Genomic DNA, 16,450 nt, shown 5'->3' with positions numbered 1-16,450 from the left:
ATGAAGACACAAGACAACTTCAAAAAGAATGATGAAGTGAAAGTACCTACTCTATCTGATATGAAGATATTAATTGCTATAATTAAGACATTGTGGTAACGGTGATCCATTAGATAAATGGCCAAAATAACAAATTAGAGAGCCCAGAAACAGAAATAGATGCCTACGTATATAAAAACTTGATTTATTAAAAAGGTGGCACTACAGAACATTGCAGAAAAGAGACTTTTTTCAATAAACAGTGCCAGGTCCTTTGGATGTGCATATGGAACGAAACTAATTTTTAAAAAGTTTTTTTTAACATTTATTTAATTTTGAGACAGAGACAGAGTGTGAATGGGGGAGAAGCAGACAGAGAGGGGGACACAGACTCCGAAGCAGGCTCCAGGCTCTGAGCTGTCAGCACAGAGCCAAACGTGGGGCTTGAACTCATGAACTGCAAGATCATGACCTGAGCTGAAGTTGGACGCTTAACAGACTAAGCCGCCCAGGTACCCCATGGAACAAAACTAATCTTGATCCTTCTTCATACCATATACAAAAATCAACTCCATGCAGCTGGGCCTTTCTCTTACACCACACATAAAAATGAACTCAAGACATTAAACATCTAAATGTGAGACCTAAGACTATTACATCCCTAGAAGGAAACAGAGGAAAAGCTTCAGGATGGTGGATTTGGTAATGATTTCTTGGTCCCTAACCCCGCAAAGCATCAGCAAGAAAAGCAAAAACAGACAAACGAGACCACATCAAGCTCAAAAAGTTTGGGGCCTCAAGAGAAACAATTGACAGAGTGAAAAGGTAACTACAGAATCAGAGAAAAGATGAGCAGATCACATATCTGAGAAGGGGTTAATATCCAAAATATGCAAATCATCTCTACACCTCTAGAACAAAAGAACAAGTAACTCAATTTTAAAACGGCCGAAGGCCTTGAAGGGACATTTCTCCAAAGAAGATAAAAGAGCCAGTAAGGATATGATACATTTCACTAACCTTTAGAGAAATGAACATTGAAACCACAGTGGCAGGTGGCCTCACAACCATTAAGATGGCTGCTATCAAAAAACTTAAAAATAGGGGCACCTGGGTGACTCAGTCAGTTAAGCGTCTGACTCTTGGTTTCAGCTCAGGTCATGATCTCGAGGTTCATGGGTTTGAGCCCCACATCGGGCTCTGTGCTGACAGCATGGAGCCTGCTTGGGATTCTCTCTCTCCCTCTCTCTCTCTCTCTCTGCCCCTTCCTCACTTGTGCTGTAAACATAAAAAAAAATGAAAAGAAAGGAAAGGATAGGAAAAGAAAGGAAAGGAAAGGAAACTAGCAAATGTTGGCCAGGCGGTGGAGAAATTGGAACCCTGGGGCACTGCTGGTGGGAATATAAACTGGTCCAGCTGTCATGGAAAAGAGTATAGAGAATCCTCAAGAAAATTAAAAATAGAATGAGTGCATGATCCAGAAAGCTCACATCTGGGTATCCACCCAAAAGAATTCAAAGCACGATCTCAGGCATTTGCACACCCATGTGCACTGCAGCATTATTCACAAGAGCCAAGAGGTGGAAGCAAGCGCTAGAGGTATGTTGCACAATAGTGTGACTACAGTTAACACTACTGAACTGTTCAATTAGCAATGGCTCCGGCGGGACATTTATGTTATGTATTTTTACCACAATTTAAAAAAAGAAATTAACTCCAGACAGATTTTAAATGTGAAAGCTACAACGCAGGGGAATAATTCCATGACCTTGGAGTAAAGAAAGATTTCTCCAGAGAAACAGAACATACAGGGGTTGGCATTGCAGCCAATAAAGCAGAATCTCTTCTTCTCCGGGAGACCTCAGTTTTGTTTCTAACGCCTTCTGATAGATTCAATGTGGATCTGGTTGGATAGCTGGGGACATCGTAATCTTGGCTCGTTGAGCTGCTACAACAAAATAAGCCAGGCCTGGTGATTTATAAACAACAACAAGTATTTCTCACAGCTCGGGAGACTGGGCAGTCCAAGGTCAGGGTGCCAGCACAGCTGGGAGAAGGGCGAGCAAATTCTCTGGGGCCTCATTTATAAGGGCACTAATCTCATTGTTGGGGGCTCTACCCTAATGACCTAATCACCTTCCCCAAAGGACCCACCTTCTAACACCATCGCTTTGGGGGTTTAGGATTTCAATATATGAATCTGGGGGGCAGGGAACATAAATATTTAGACTGAAGCAATGTGTCTGAAAAACATAGTTTTCATTATGACTCAGGTGTGGCAAGGCTAATAGACCAGATGATTGCTCTTGAAAAGATGGTGGTTATACTCACACATCACAAGAGGAGGGGGCCCCCAAGAGAAGAGGGCATGGAGGGGGCATGTGGGGAAGCACCAGGGTCAGTCAGGAGGCAGAGAGAGACCGAAGGGGAGGCAGGGGCAAGAGTCTCTGCTGTGGTTTCCACAGGATGGAATGGGTGAGGTGGGGTAAGCAGACTTGGGATTGGCACGTCTAAATAATTCCAGTGCGTCCCCGGGCCCAGGGCTGTCCCCAGTCACCTGTCACGTGGCTCCTCAGTGATTGGGACAAAGTATGGTGCTTCTGAGTGAGAAGGAGGTGCTGAGGGTGTGGGCTCTGGCTTGGTTGGCTTGCATCCAGAAGTTGTGTGTGCAGGTGAGTCTCGTGCTCTGTCTAGAGATCGGTCAAGGTCGGCCGGAGGCGTCTCTCCAGGACCAGCATGGCCCCGAGGCGGTCAAGCATGGGAATAAAGTAAAAGGCATGATTGAGAACTACGGCCCAGCTAAGCGGACACATAAAACTAACCACGACGGTGGATTAGGAAAATGGCTGGAAGGCACACACCACAGTGTGAACCACGGTTCTCTCTCAGAAGGCTGTGAGACGGTGGGAGGTTGACTCCCTTTCCTTTCTCTTTCCCGTAAGTTCTAAATTTTCTGTGAGCCTGAAGTACTTTTCTTATGGACATGGTGAGGGGGAGGGGGCCAGGTTGGGAACTCTCTGCGGCGTCTGGTGTGGCTAAGTTCCCCAGGCCTGTGGACGTGAGCTCCGGTCTGGCCTGGTTGGAGAGGCCACGGGCCTCTCCCTGTCCCGCCCTCCCTGCGCCCTCTGCTTCCCAGAGCACAGGGGCACCCTACTCCCTCCCCTCCCAGGACACGAAGGAGGCCAGAAGCTGACACGATACGGGGAGAAGGGCTCCCCTCACAGGGCCGGTGTCAACACCTGGGCTGTGTGTGTGTTTATTTTATTTATTTATTTTTGAGAGAGACAGAGAGAGACAGCATGAGCAGGGGAAGGTCAGAGAGAGAAGGAGACACAGAATCTGAAACAGGCTCCAGGTTCTGAGCTGTCAGCACAGAGCCCGACGTAGGGCTCGAACCCACAAACCGTGAGATCATGACCTGAGCTGAAGTCAGACGCTTAACTGACTGAGCCACCCAGGCGCCCCTAAAAATTTTTAATGTTTATTTACTTTTTTTGAGAGAGAGAGAGACAGAGACAGAGTGTGAGCAGGGGAGGGGCAGAGAGAGAGAGAGAGAGAGATAGAATCTGAAGACAGGCTCCAGGTTCTGAGCTAGCTGTCAGCACAGAGCCCGATGCGGGGCTCGAACCCATGAACTGTGAGATCAAGACCTGAGCCGAAACCAGACGCTTAACTGACTGAGCCACCCAGGTGCCCCTGTGTGTGTGTGTGTTTAGAGTGTGTGTGTTAGGAAATGCGTGTCTGTAAATGAGGGTGTAAAGGTGTGGGTGTGGTATGTATATGTGAGTGTGAGTTTGTGTGTGTTGGCAAGCATGCTTGCACACTAGTGTGTATACATGTGTATGTGAGCAAATGAGTGTGCATCTGTGTGAGTGTGGAGTGTATGTGAATGAGTATATATAATAAGTATGAGTGCCAGAGAGAGAGAGAGAGAGAGTGTGTGTGTGTGTGTGTGTGTGTGTGTGTGTGTGTGTGTGTCGGGGGCAGGGAACCGGAGGGTTAGGGGACAAGGCAGGAGGAAGCACAGTGACCAGCGTTGGTGTTCCAGGGGGACAGGCTGCCTGGAGGGACAGCAACAGGCTCTGTCCCAGGTCGCATGCGCATCGCCCCCAGAGGGCAGGTCCGCACGGCTGACTGGGCTGGAGAGGCCTCTCCACCACCAGAGAGCCCCTCGGAGGCCAGCGGTCACTTCTCAGCCGGACCGGGGGACGTGACTGTCACCGGACTAGGGAGGACTCTGACATTCTGTGGGCCTCTGCCCAGGATGCCGAACGGCCCGCACGGCAGCAGCTTGTCTGGCCCAGCACGCCGGGGGACAGGGTGGCCCGTGTCCTCGTGCCTCCTTCATCCTCACGGCCCGATGGTCCGGGGCCTGCCTTCGGAGAGTGTACACCATGTGGCCCCGAGACGCTCCTCAAAGCCAGCCTTCAGAGACCGCGGGCGCCTCGGGGGCGCTTTCCGGGGCAAAGGCAGGCAGACCTGGGGGGTCACACCCAGGGAGTCAGGCCTGTGCCCCACCCCTCCCGCCCCTCCCCCCTTCACCTGCATCCTCCTGGAGCCAGGACTACTGGCGGGAGTGGCCAGGCCGGTGGGGCAGGGCCGCGGAGGGAGCCCAGCAAGCCCCTCCCTTCAAAGGACAGAAGGATCCTCTCTGTGATGAGGAGGCCCTTCCCGAGGGGAATCACCCCCAAAATGACAAGGCCTCCCTGAAGGGGGGCCGGCCCCCCATAACACTCTGCCTTTGAAGCCGCCCCTTGAGTGCCTCAAGGGACCCTCTGTGGCAAAGTCTTTGAAGTGTCAGGTGAGGCCTGGCCTCTGACTAGCTGACTGTCCTGAGTCAGACATGTAGGGAGGGGGCAGAGGGGAGAGCAGGGGAGGAGGGGGGAGAGGGGAGTGCAGGGGAGGAGGGGGGACTGACAGCTTCTTGTCTGAGGTTGAACAGGAGCTCGAATGAGCAAAGGTCCAGAGACGCCTCCCCAACACACGGGACAAACACTTTCCATTTTACAAAATGCCTCCCTCCTCATGACTCGGAAGCTTATCAGTGTTGTCATGTTGGAGTCAGGCAATTCGTTGGGCTGATGTAGGGAGAGGCTTACGGAAGAGTGAAGCAGAGCACGGTGGGCAGGATAAGAAGGCAGCACAGACGTAGGACTGGGGCTCAGGCCTCCTGAAAGCCCGGCGGGCCACCTCGCCACCACGGTGACTGTTCAGCAGCCTGGCCCGATGGAAGGACGCCGGGCGCGACAGGAGGTCGGGCGTCCGGGAGCGAATCTGAGTCCTGCCCATGCCTGGCTGTGTGCCCTTGGCCAGGTAGCCCAACCTCTCTGGGGGCCTCCCACCGCATGGCCTCGAAGAACACGTTCTGCTCTGAAGTGTGGGTACCTCTCCCCTCCCCAGAATTCACCAGAGAACATTCTCTTCCCATGTTTGAAAAGGCGACTGGACTTTTCAGATGTTGTTGACATCCACCTGTGACATAACACAGGCATTTATTTGATGGGAATGGGGGCCAGACTCGGGTCTGCGTGTCACTCACAGGGAGGTGACCTGTACTAAATGTCAGAGCCAGGTCAGGAGGAAGCCTGTCACAGGAAGAAAGGAAGTTTCTCGGGTGACCATGGCTTGAGCAAATGCCCTCCGGCAGCTCACTACAGAACACGCATCAGGGGTGTTCAGAGAAGCCTCCCCTTGCTCACCTTCTTCCTGTTTCTGTGCCTTCTGCCTCTGCGACCCGTTTTTAGAATATAAATTAATGGACTTCCTTCTTTAGAGCAGTTTTAGGTTTAAAACAAAATTCAGTGGAAACTACGAATGTTCACCATCCCCCCCTAGTTGCCCACCCTGGAAATTACCCGTTATGAACCTCCTTTTATTTTTTTTTTAAGTTTTTTATTTGTTTTGAGAGAGAGATGGAGAGCACAATTGGGGGGGGGGGGAAGAGAGGGAGAGAGAGAATCCCATATAGCCTCTGTGCTCACAAACCTTGAGCTCATGACCTGAGCTGAAGTCAAGAGTCAGACTGAATCATCCAAACCTTGACCTGTGATTAACCTCTTACATTCTCGGTACATTTGTCACAACCCATGAGCCAGTATCGACGCACCATTAGTAACTGAAGTCAATCAGCCAGCGTTCACTCTCGGTGTTGTACATCCTGCAGGTCTGGACAAAGGTAGATCGACTTATATCCATCATTACAGCATCACACAGAAGAGGATCACCGCCCTAAAAATGCTCTGCACTCCACCTATTCACCCGTCCCTCCCGCCCAAGCCCTGGCCACCCCTGATCTTTGTCTCTGTAGTTTTGCCCTTTCCAGAATCCTACAGTTGGAATCATCCAGGACGCAAGCCTTTCAGGCTGTCACTCAGCGGTCTGCATTTAAGTTTCCTCCATATCCTTTCAGAGTTTGCTAAGCTCCTTTCATTTCAGTGCCGGCCCTGTGGGCTTCTGATGGGGGGCAGAAGATCCTGACAGCTGGGCCAGGACCCTTGCAGGAGGCCCCGACCCCCACCCCGAGCCCGGCAGCACAGTTGGAGCCTGCCCATTCACCACCCAGCATGCCCAGGGGTTAGGGACAGAAATGTAAGAAACAGGGGCCGGGTTTTTAGGAAATCCCACCCAAAATGGATGGAAGGAGCTCTGGGGAGAGCTGTTTGGATGCACTCCAGCCTCCTCGGATACGTGGCTTCCTCCCTGCAGGAAACATAAGCCGTCGCCTGAAAAGGAGATGCCACGTGGTGAAGCGGTGACCCCTGGGCACCTGACTCCACGCTCTGCCCAACTCCCCCCCAACCAGGCAAGGAGGGAGAATCTGGGAGGAGAGCATCCAATCCCCAGCCCATCTCAAACCCGGCCAGGAAAGCCGCCTGGCTGTCTCCCGCCCCCATCCCTGGCAGAAGATTTTCCGGAGGAACCAGACAGCCTCCTGAACTCCCCCCAACATGCACGGAGTCGCTGGATCTCATCTGTCTACCTCCCCTCCTGGGCCAAGACAAAAGCGCCACTCTGTGTCTGACACCACGGCCTGAATTGCTCTCACCCCCCGCTGTCCGTTACTCCCCACCTTCTCAGCCCTCCTTTCTGGCTTTTCTTCTTGGCTTGGTGGGTTTTTTTTTTTTTTTACCACTGCCAAATGAACAAAGCAACAAGCTCCTCCCTCAGGGACACCACCCTACCGTGGCCAACTTTTTTTGCAAAACTCAGCTTCGAGCGATCGAAGTCTTGCCTTCCAGATCGTGGTCCGCTCAGGGAAGTTCGGGGCTCCAGGAATTTCTGCATGACCGACTGCTAGCTGGGGTGAGAGGGGAGGGAAGGGGCTGGAGAAGAACCACAGCACACGGACCATCCCCAGAGAAAAAGAAGCCCTTTACACACCATCAGATGTGTCTTCCGTAAAAGGGTTCCATGGAGCTGCTTTTTAAGTCTACATTTAACAATACGGAGTACCCCGGGCCTGTGTATTTCAGGCATAATGTCTCAGAAGCAAAAACTTACAAAGATCTCTGCTGTTTCTTTTTCAGACTTTTTCCCCATGATATGAACTTTTTTTTTTTTTTAAGGCCCGTGCTTTCCAGGGAGCTCTCCTCTGTCTCTCTTTCTTGCTGAAGCTGCAGATGTACGTCATGGGAGTGTGAAAAAAGCTAATTACACTGCAGAGGCTCGGCGGGAGGCAGGGAAGGCGCCGCGGAGCGGGCAGGATGATTGATTTGCACTGTCACACGGCTCTGCTGGGTGTCATAACTTAGTGACAAATCAAGGATTACAGTGACCCAGAGTTACTCTCTCCCTTTGTTGTGGGGCAGACATCAAAGCAGCCAAGCATATTAGTGTTTTTAATAAGTAGTTAAGTCAGGAGTAGCTTACAGTTTAGAATGACTTTGTGTACAACTGGAAGGGGGGGGTGGGGGCGGGGGGAGGAGAAAAAAACAACCAAAAATCATTCGTGGGATAAAAAAACACTGAAATGAAATAAAACAAAAGAAACAAAAATGAAATGGAATGGAGCCCATGTGGCAGGAGCAAGTTCTTTGTATCGGTGGTTGGAGGTTTTGCATGATTTGTTCAAGCCACACCGAGGCCCGCCGAGGCAAGGCGCACCGTCTGGAAATTCGGTTTTCTAGGGGGAAAAGGACTATACAGGCTACCGTTCGGGGGGGGGGGGGGGGGGGGGGGGGGGGGGGGGGGGGGGGGGGGGGGGGACACGCTTCATAAGCAGATGGGTTCATTCTAGTCCGTGCAGAAGGAGGCGGGGAGGGTCCCGTTGACGTGTTGGGGGATAAATGTCCTGTTCTCCAACAATGTCTCATAAAATGGTTGGAATGACTCGCCTTCTCGCGAATGTACACATATCCGTGAGGACAGCTGCCGTCGATGAAGGTTTTTCTCAGGATTTTTACCTCTAGCAACAGAGCAGAGATCTGAGCATCACAGCAAGGTGGGAAGTCACGCTCTGTGGGGTGCCAGGGTCCCCCCCCCCGCCCCGACTCCCTTTCGGCAGGTGGAGCCCCCCCGGACAGAGAGAATCTCTGCCCGAATCTCACTTGAACTCCTAAGCCGCACGGATTGACATCAGAGCTGGGGTGACCCGTCTCCCGTGGTATGGGAGAGGCAGAAAGGCATGTCCTGGCTGTGTGGCTCTGGATAAGCTATCACCCTCTCTGGGCCTCAGTGCCTTCATCCTGCATAACTGGAAAGAATCCTTTCTTGCTTCCTCAGTGGGCTGTAAAAATCTAATAAAACGATGCTGAGGGAAATATTTCACAAATTCCCAAGCATTCTGTGACTCAATCAGAAAATGGAAGCATGGAAAGAAGCCATCTTGTCGCATGGATTCACCCACGTGGGCACCCCGTGACAGATCTCAATCTTCAGAAGCACATCCACGGAGATGTGCTTTGGTCTATGTTGTATATAAAATCCACCGGGGTAAACAATGGCCTTGATTTTCATCTGCGTGTATGTATGAATCTATGCAATCCTCACTGCAGCCCAACGAACAAAACAAGAGAAATCAAAACCACAGTAGATTTAATTCCCATTGTTATGAATAAAATGATGGAATAGGCAGGCTGCAGGTAAGAGGGTGAGGGTCAGGGAGGGGCGGGGGGCTCCCTAAACAGGAAGGCCCCAGCAGATGGCTGATAGAGCAACACCCCTCAGTACAGCCCCTGTGGCTACATATTAGCCGGGTGGGTTCCAAAGTGGGATTTTCGCCAGTCTGCTCAGGAGGTGAGATACAGCTTTGAGGAGCAAATCCATGCTGACTGACCGGCCAGAGTGTCCCATTCCCCACCCAGAGACTGTTCCATTGCACCACTGGGTCCTAGACCCTGGCTCTCACTCAGCGCTTGGAAAGGTCCCATTGACAGGCTAGGATTCCCTGACTCTCTTTTTATTTAATTTTATGTTGTTATTTTTTAATATATCTTTTAATTTACACCCGAGTTAGTGAGCATATAGTGCAGTAATGATTTCAGGAGTAGAATCCAGTGATTCACCCCTACATGTAACACCCAGTGCTCATCCCAGCCCTGACTCTCTTTAGATTGCTGACCATCTCCCCCTCATTTTGCGGTTAAGTGCATCACGGTTTACTCTCTGCTTAGGGTGTTCTTTCTACAATGAAAGATGTGTATCGACAAATGCATCCTGAAGGGTAGGGTTCTTCTGTGATGCCCAAGTGCATCCTGTTATGTTGATTCTTATTAAAATTGCAGAATTACTCTTCCAAAACTGTAGCTGCCTTTGTAATGACTCCAGAAGATACGTGTGAGCCCACCTAGCCCTGTGGTCCCTTTCTCCAACCTACGGAGAACTTTCTTCAAATGAAATCTCCCACGGAAACCAGTTCTGTCTCACCTAATAAGTCAGATCTGCGCATAGCACTCCGGGCCAGCAATTCCCCTCCTTGGCATCTCCCACACATGCACCAGGAGACAGAGATAGGAATGTTCTGTACAGCACTGTTCATAATAGTAAAAAACAGAAAACCCGCCTCAGTGTCCCGAAGCAGCAGTAGAGACAAATTGTGGTCATTTAATGTACATGAACTCGATTGATTGGCAAACGCAAACAACAGCTGTGAACATGGACTTGAAAAGAAATCTCAAAACCAAAATGTGATGAAGAAATGCAAATTCTTGGGGCACCTGGGGGGCTCAATCAGTTAAGCCTCTGACTCTCAATTTTGGCCCAGGTCATGATCTCACGGTTTGTGAGTTCAAACCCCACTTCTGGCTCCGCACTGATAATGCAGAGCCTGCTTGTGATTCTCACTCTTTCTCTCCCCCTCTCTTTGTCCCTATGGTGCACGCATGTGCTCTTTCTCTCAAAGTAAAGAAATAAATGTAAAAAAAAATGCGAATTCTAGATGACAACATGTGTGTGACTTTGTTAACATAAAGTACAAAAAACAATGTAAACAATACATTGACTGAGGACATATACATGAGTATTGAAACTGTGAGGGGAAGGAAGGAGACAGGGAAGAAGGGAGGAGAGAAGGCAGGGAGGGTTTCTGGAGAGGAGGTGTCCCCCCCAGCTCAGTGAGGCTCAGGCTTCATGTGCTGGATGTGGGAGGGGCGAGGGGGAAAGGCTGGGAGGGTGATCTAGGATCTTAGGAACTCCTTTATTATTCAGATACACGGTTAGTAGGTGCCAAGAGTTTGCTAACCACAGTGCTCACTGAACTGGCGTATTTTCTTCTACAGTCCTTTGGAGAAACCAAGGAAGATGAAGGCGGTTCACACCAAGGATCTGTTAAAACAGAACAGCACCTAGAAGATGGTCTAGGGCTGGCAGAAGTTAAGGTGGTCTCCTCCACCTTCCAGAAGGCCCACACACTGTTCACAGATGCCTCAAGTGGGATGAGAGACTCGGGGATCGGTGGGGGCCAGGGGTGAGGGGTCTCAGTTCTGGTATCAGGAAGCAGGTGGGCGGGAACAAGAGGCGACCCAGAGGGTGGACAGTCTCACACGGGAACATCAGCGTGTGACCGTCCAGTGAGAGAGGAACACGCCTGGCAGCAGGGCGGCCCTCGGCACTGAGTATGACAGACACCACAAAGTGGACAGAGGAAGAGGAGACGTATTCATTCTTATTACTCACCTGAAAAGTGACCTTCTCAGAGGGACCGCCCTAGGACGTCCCTCTATTTTAATTCTCTGCATAGCACTTCTGGGATCTCATGTTTTCCAGATCTGTTGGTGCATTTGTTGACCGCTGGCCTCTCCCAGCATGGCCCCTCACCGCCGTCCCTGCTGCCGGGACAGAAACTTGGCTCCCTTCCCATGGGAGGTAACAGGAGAAGCATCCTTCCAAAGCTCCTTCCATTGGGATAACGTTCAGATAGATATCAAACAGGATAGCCTCACATGGATCTGTAAGAAATAACTTTTAAAAGTCCTCAGGTAAGAAATCCTAGGATGTCAGTACCAATAGTTGCCTCTGGGAAGGAGAACTAAGAAATTGAGGGATAGGGAGCAAAAGGTAAACTTCTCACTGCATATTTTTTGTCCTACTTGACCACATAAACAAGCACGCGTACTTCTTAGATGCAAAGTTTATTTTAAGGATGTCTGGGTGGCTCAGGTGGTTGTGTTGGACTTCGGCTCAGGTCATCATCTTGCCGTTCAGACTTCAAACCCCGTGTCAGGCTCTGTTGCTGACAGCTCAGAGCCTGGAGCCTGCTTCAGATTCAGTATCTTCCTCTCTCTCTCTCTCTCTCTCTCTCTCTCTCTCTCTCTCCCCCTCCCCACTCACGCTGTCTCCCTCCCTCCCTCTCTTTCTCTCTATTGCTTTAAAAATAAATAAATAAACATTAAACAGATTTTTTTTTTAAGTTTATTTAGGAACACCTGGGTGGCTCAGTCAATTAAGCGTCCAACTCTTGATTTCGGCTCAGGTCATGATCTCATGAGCCGTAAGTTTGAACCCTGAGTCAGGCTCTACACTGGCAGCACAGAGCCTCTTTGGGATTCTGTCTTTCTCTCCCTCTCTCTCTTCCCCTCCCCTGCTCGTAATCTCTCTTTCAAAACAAATAAACATTTAAAAAAATTTTTTTAAGGTTTTCTCTTCCCCTTTCTCCCTGCCCTTCCCTCTAAAATAAAGAAAAATGTTTATTTTAATTAAAATCTCAACACCTCTCCCTCTGTTTCTCTCCATCTTAATTTCCCAGGTTAGGCATTTCAGACTGCCTCATTTAAAACCCTTTGGGCCTGACTAATGACGTTTCAGGGTTCGCCTCCAAATCTCTCCTGTACATTTAGAATTCAGACAAATTACATGGCTGTTGTCTTGAATTTTCTTTTAGTCTCCTTCACATTCTTTTTCCTTGGAAGAGGCAGGAGACATTTCCAGAAGGATTTTGAGAAATGATCTGCTAGTCTATACAGCACCAAAAGCGATGGCCAGATTTGTTTTTTGAGCACCTGTTTGCTGGAAGGTGAGCACAGAAGGGTGAGCCAAGCTTTCTTCTCTTCCCTGCTAGTGTCCTCCTGGGTTGGTCCCTCTGTCCCCAGGCAACCCAGCACAGGCCTCCCCTGAGGGTGCCAGCGCCCTCCCGTCTGAACCAGGAAGTGTCCCTCTCACAGATGGGACCAGGTACAGGGGATTGTCCATCATCCGTGCCAGTTGGCCAAGTTCCTCTCTCAGCTAAATCAGGAAGCTCATAAAAAGACTTTATCTCTGGGTCACCCGTGCCTCCCCAGTTTCCACCCGCCTGGCGCCTGGGAAAGGACAACAAAGGGGTGTGGAGAACAATGAGAGTCTGTGAGCTGAGCCTGCACGAGCAGAGTCATGGGAACCCCGGGGTCTCAGTCTCTCTCTCCCTTGGCCTGGAGCCCAGGTGGGCAGGTGTCCTTCCTGGTAAACCAGGAGGCCCTGGTGGCCATGTGTGCTCCCCGGCTGGTGGCCTTGCCCATGTCCCTTCTCGAGTGTTACAGCTCTTCAAAAAGAGCCTGACAGGTGGTCTAGTGTTCTCCTTTGATTTCTTAGAATACTCATGGTGTCACCAACTCTAGAATAACTATGCCCATTTTGCTTCTTGCCACCCTTTCCCTGGACTGGGCTGAAGACAATGCCCATAACATGTCACATCGTGCCCCTCAACTCTGCCATTCTGCCCCGAGCCCTCCACTAGGGTTGAACCGGGGTTGAACCTCTGTGACCGCTGCCCTACGGTTAGGAGGTGGCTCCCTTCCCTCTGTCTGTCCTGAGCCTCACGGCTGCCTGTAAAACACCAGGACTTCCGGGCATCCGTTTCTAACAGACTGTCCTCCCCGACCCTTGGGGCAGGTACGGTGACCTGAAAGCATCCCTGCCCCCTGCCAACACCCCCAACTTCCAGGCTCTCAGCGCCGCTGGATAACTTCACATTCCTTGCTTTTAAATTTTACTTTTTCCCATCTGCCTTCTCATGACTTTTGCCACTAACCTGAGAAGAACATAGATGCATATTTTTATGGCTCCTTTAGGGACAAATGAACTGAGGTGCAGGCTTGTCTACGGTCATTACCTGTCACTGGCTGGGAGAGCACGTGAGAGCATGGGTTTCTCTATCCTGTTGTTTGCTCAGAAACACTTCCGGGGCTTGGGCCTACGGTACTTTCCACTTCCGGTCACGGGCTGCTAAGCCTAACGGGGCTTCCGGTGTGGCAGTGTTCCATCCCCTCACAAGGAAAGTTAGCCCCAGAAAGGAGAGGGGCTCCCCAAGGTTATGGGGGGGGGGGGGGGGCGGCCAAGCCTTCTGGTTCCAGGCCCTCTGGTGCTGAGGATCCAAAGCTCTTTGCCCCTATTTCTCACCTTCTCTCCGCCCTGCCAGTGTGACCTGGCGATCCTTGTGTCTGTGTGGCCTTTGCAGCCACAGAAGTGCTATGAGGAGGGCCTGGAGAGTCTATGTGGACAGGAGGGGTGGGTATGGGAGAGCTGGGACAGGAGGTAAGGCGAAGGGTGAAAATACCAGGCGCCAACGACTGACGGACCTCAGGGACACCCCTGGTCATTTATGCTGATTGTGGGGCGGGCTCGGGAGACCTACCTAATCCAATGAGGGAAGTAAAAAGGTGTTGGTGCTGCAGCACCACCACAATGAAGAGAAGCAGAATGTTGTTACCTGGCCCTGATCATCACACGGTTCCAAGTCAGCTCCGAACGTCATCAAGAGTGTCAGGTGGACCTCGTAGTACATCACGCTTGATCTGTGTCCTGTCTGCTCAGTCTAGGCAGAGTGGCCAGCACTTCAGAGTCAGAAGGGGCTTGAAAAGACCCCTATTCAGAACGAAACCAAGACACAAAGCAGATATATCGTGTCTTGGAACTCTGCCTGTGGTTCCTTCCTCTTCCAACTTCTCCTACTGGGTCACACCAAGTAGCCACAGGGGCGGCGCGCCCATCAGCCCTGGTGCAGCTCAGTTCCGCAGAGGCTGCAGTGAGGAATGAACTGCCCACAGATCATCTTTGGTTCCGGAGCCAGAGCTGCATGTCACCCTCCACTGGAGACAGCCATCCAGGAACTCCGTTCAGCCAGGACCCTCTGCCGAGGAGCTGGGAGAGCCCAGGGAAAGGCGAGCTGCCAGCTGGTGGCCTGGAGATTGTGGCAATGTGGGCCTGGCATTTCCTGAGCCCCTTTGATGGCAGGTGTGAAGTTGACATCCCCCCAATTTCCAGTGGCTGTTCCCCAAGGCCACCCCAGGTAGCAGAGTGCCGAGTTGACACAAATACTGTTTTGCAAAGAGGCGTCTTTCTTCCCCTCCAGCCTTTCCTTCCACCAGAGTGATGCCCTAAAGTTCCTTTCACATGGAAAATTGGGAAGCGTATAATAAGCAGTGGAGTCTTTTTCCCTGCAGAGGGGGGAAAACCAACAACCTATGCATTAAACAGACAAACAAAAAAATCCCAAAGAATCGAATGGAAACACCCTACTAACAATGCCTATCTTTGGTCGGCGGGACAAAGACTAATTTTTTTCTCATCTGGTCTTCATTTCCAAATGTACTAGAATGTGTGTGTGTGTGTGTGTGTGTGTGTGTGTGTGTGTGTATAGTCGCTGTATGCTAAAAATAAATATGTAATAAAAACTTTAGAGCCACTACAGCTCTCAAAAGCAGCAGGCTTCGTGCAGGGAGTCCCCAGAGGGGATCTTCCTCCGACAGAGGGCGGGTTCCTACACTGTCCCCAGAGCAGGCCACCCCCGCTCTGGGCTCCTCCTTCACTTCCTTAAAGAGCTTCTCATTCTCTTCCGTCCCTGTAGAGTCAGGGTCTTAAGGGAAAAGCCAAATCCCATTATCTTCCAACAGCTAAATGGTGAGAAAACAGACTGGTCCGGGCATCCTGCTCTGCTTTGAAGTCCGAGTGCTTCAGAGTGTCTCTGGCTCACTTGTCTCCCCTCCCCTTGCACCTCACCAGGTATAAAATAAATCTCTCTTGAGACAGCTCGGGTGCCGCTCAGGGTTTTAACCTTCAGTGCCTTCCTCGAGCTCTGATCTGGTGTCTTTAACACATTAAAAGGCCTTAGCTACTAAACACAGAGCCACCGTATGACCCAGCAATTCCACTCCTAGGGACAGACCTAAGAGAATTGAAAACATATGTTCACATAAAACCTTGTACATAAATGTTTACAGCGCCATTATTCAGGAAAGCCGAGAGGTGGAAACAACCTCAGCATCTATCCACCGGTGAATGAATGAAGAAAGCATGGCTGGTCCCCTACAATGGAATATTATTCAGCAATAAAAAGGAGCAGAGCTCTAACACTCGTTACGGCATGAGTGAACTGTCGAAACGTGATTAAGTGAAGAGACCGTATCAAATATGATTCCGTTCATATGAAATGTTCAGAATAGCGAAATCTATAGAGAGATTAGTGGTTGCACTGAGCTGAGGGCCGGAGCGAGGATGTGAGGTCAGGGGGAGGATAGCTCAAGGGCATGAGGTTTCTTTTGGGGGTGATCAAAATGCTCTCAAGTTGTGGTAATGGTCATGTGACTGGGCGGGGGACACAAAAAATCCTGAATTGCACACTGTACGTGAGCAAATTGTACAGTGTGTGATTTTTATCTCAAGAAAGCTGCTCTTGAAAAGCTCTTGCTGTGTTCTCATCAATCAATCACACACACTCACACACACGCTCACGTTCACAGTCACGTGCAGGTCGCATTGCAGCTCTGAGCTGGGGGCAAGGCAGGAATTTCAAGGGTGAACCCTGCTGTGAGGCCGTGAGGCCCGCACCCCACATGGGAGGCAAACATCCGGCTCAGGAGGCCAGGAGGCCAGAGAGGTGTGCCAAGAAGGGGGAGGCGCCCCGGAGCACTCCGTCCACCTCTGGTAATAACCTCTGAGTCAGGTGCAGAGGGAATGGGGTAGGGGAGGAGCACACACTCAAAGGAAACCAGATGTTGCTATAGGAGCCGGACTCATTCTCTTCTTTTAAGAAAACCACGGGGCACCTGGGTGGCTCAGTCAATTG

General features: G+C 50.7%; 1 long non-coding RNA gene across 1 annotated transcript; it reads right to left on the bottom strand.

Moving 5' to 3' along the window:
- Positions 1-10,413: 10,413 nt before the first annotated feature.
- On the bottom strand, positions 10,414-11,272 carry LOC115281711. Its single transcript, XR_003904383.1, has 2 exons — positions 11,092-11,272; positions 10,414-10,740 (listed from the first exon to the last, which is right to left on the bottom strand). It is a non-coding gene; the product is annotated as an uncharacterized LOC115281711 (long non-coding RNA).
- Between the last annotated feature and the right edge of the window lie 5,178 nt (positions 11,273-16,450).

The sequence above is a fragment of the Suricata suricatta genome, chromosome 17 (assembly GCF_006229205.1).
Source record: "Suricata suricatta isolate VVHF042 chromosome 17, meerkat_22Aug2017_6uvM2_HiC, whole genome shotgun sequence".
Taxonomy (NCBI): domain Eukaryota; kingdom Metazoa; phylum Chordata; class Mammalia; order Carnivora; family Herpestidae; genus Suricata; species Suricata suricatta.
The sequence above is the reverse complement of the archived record's forward strand: the minus strand, read 5'-3'. Positions and strand labels throughout refer to the sequence as shown.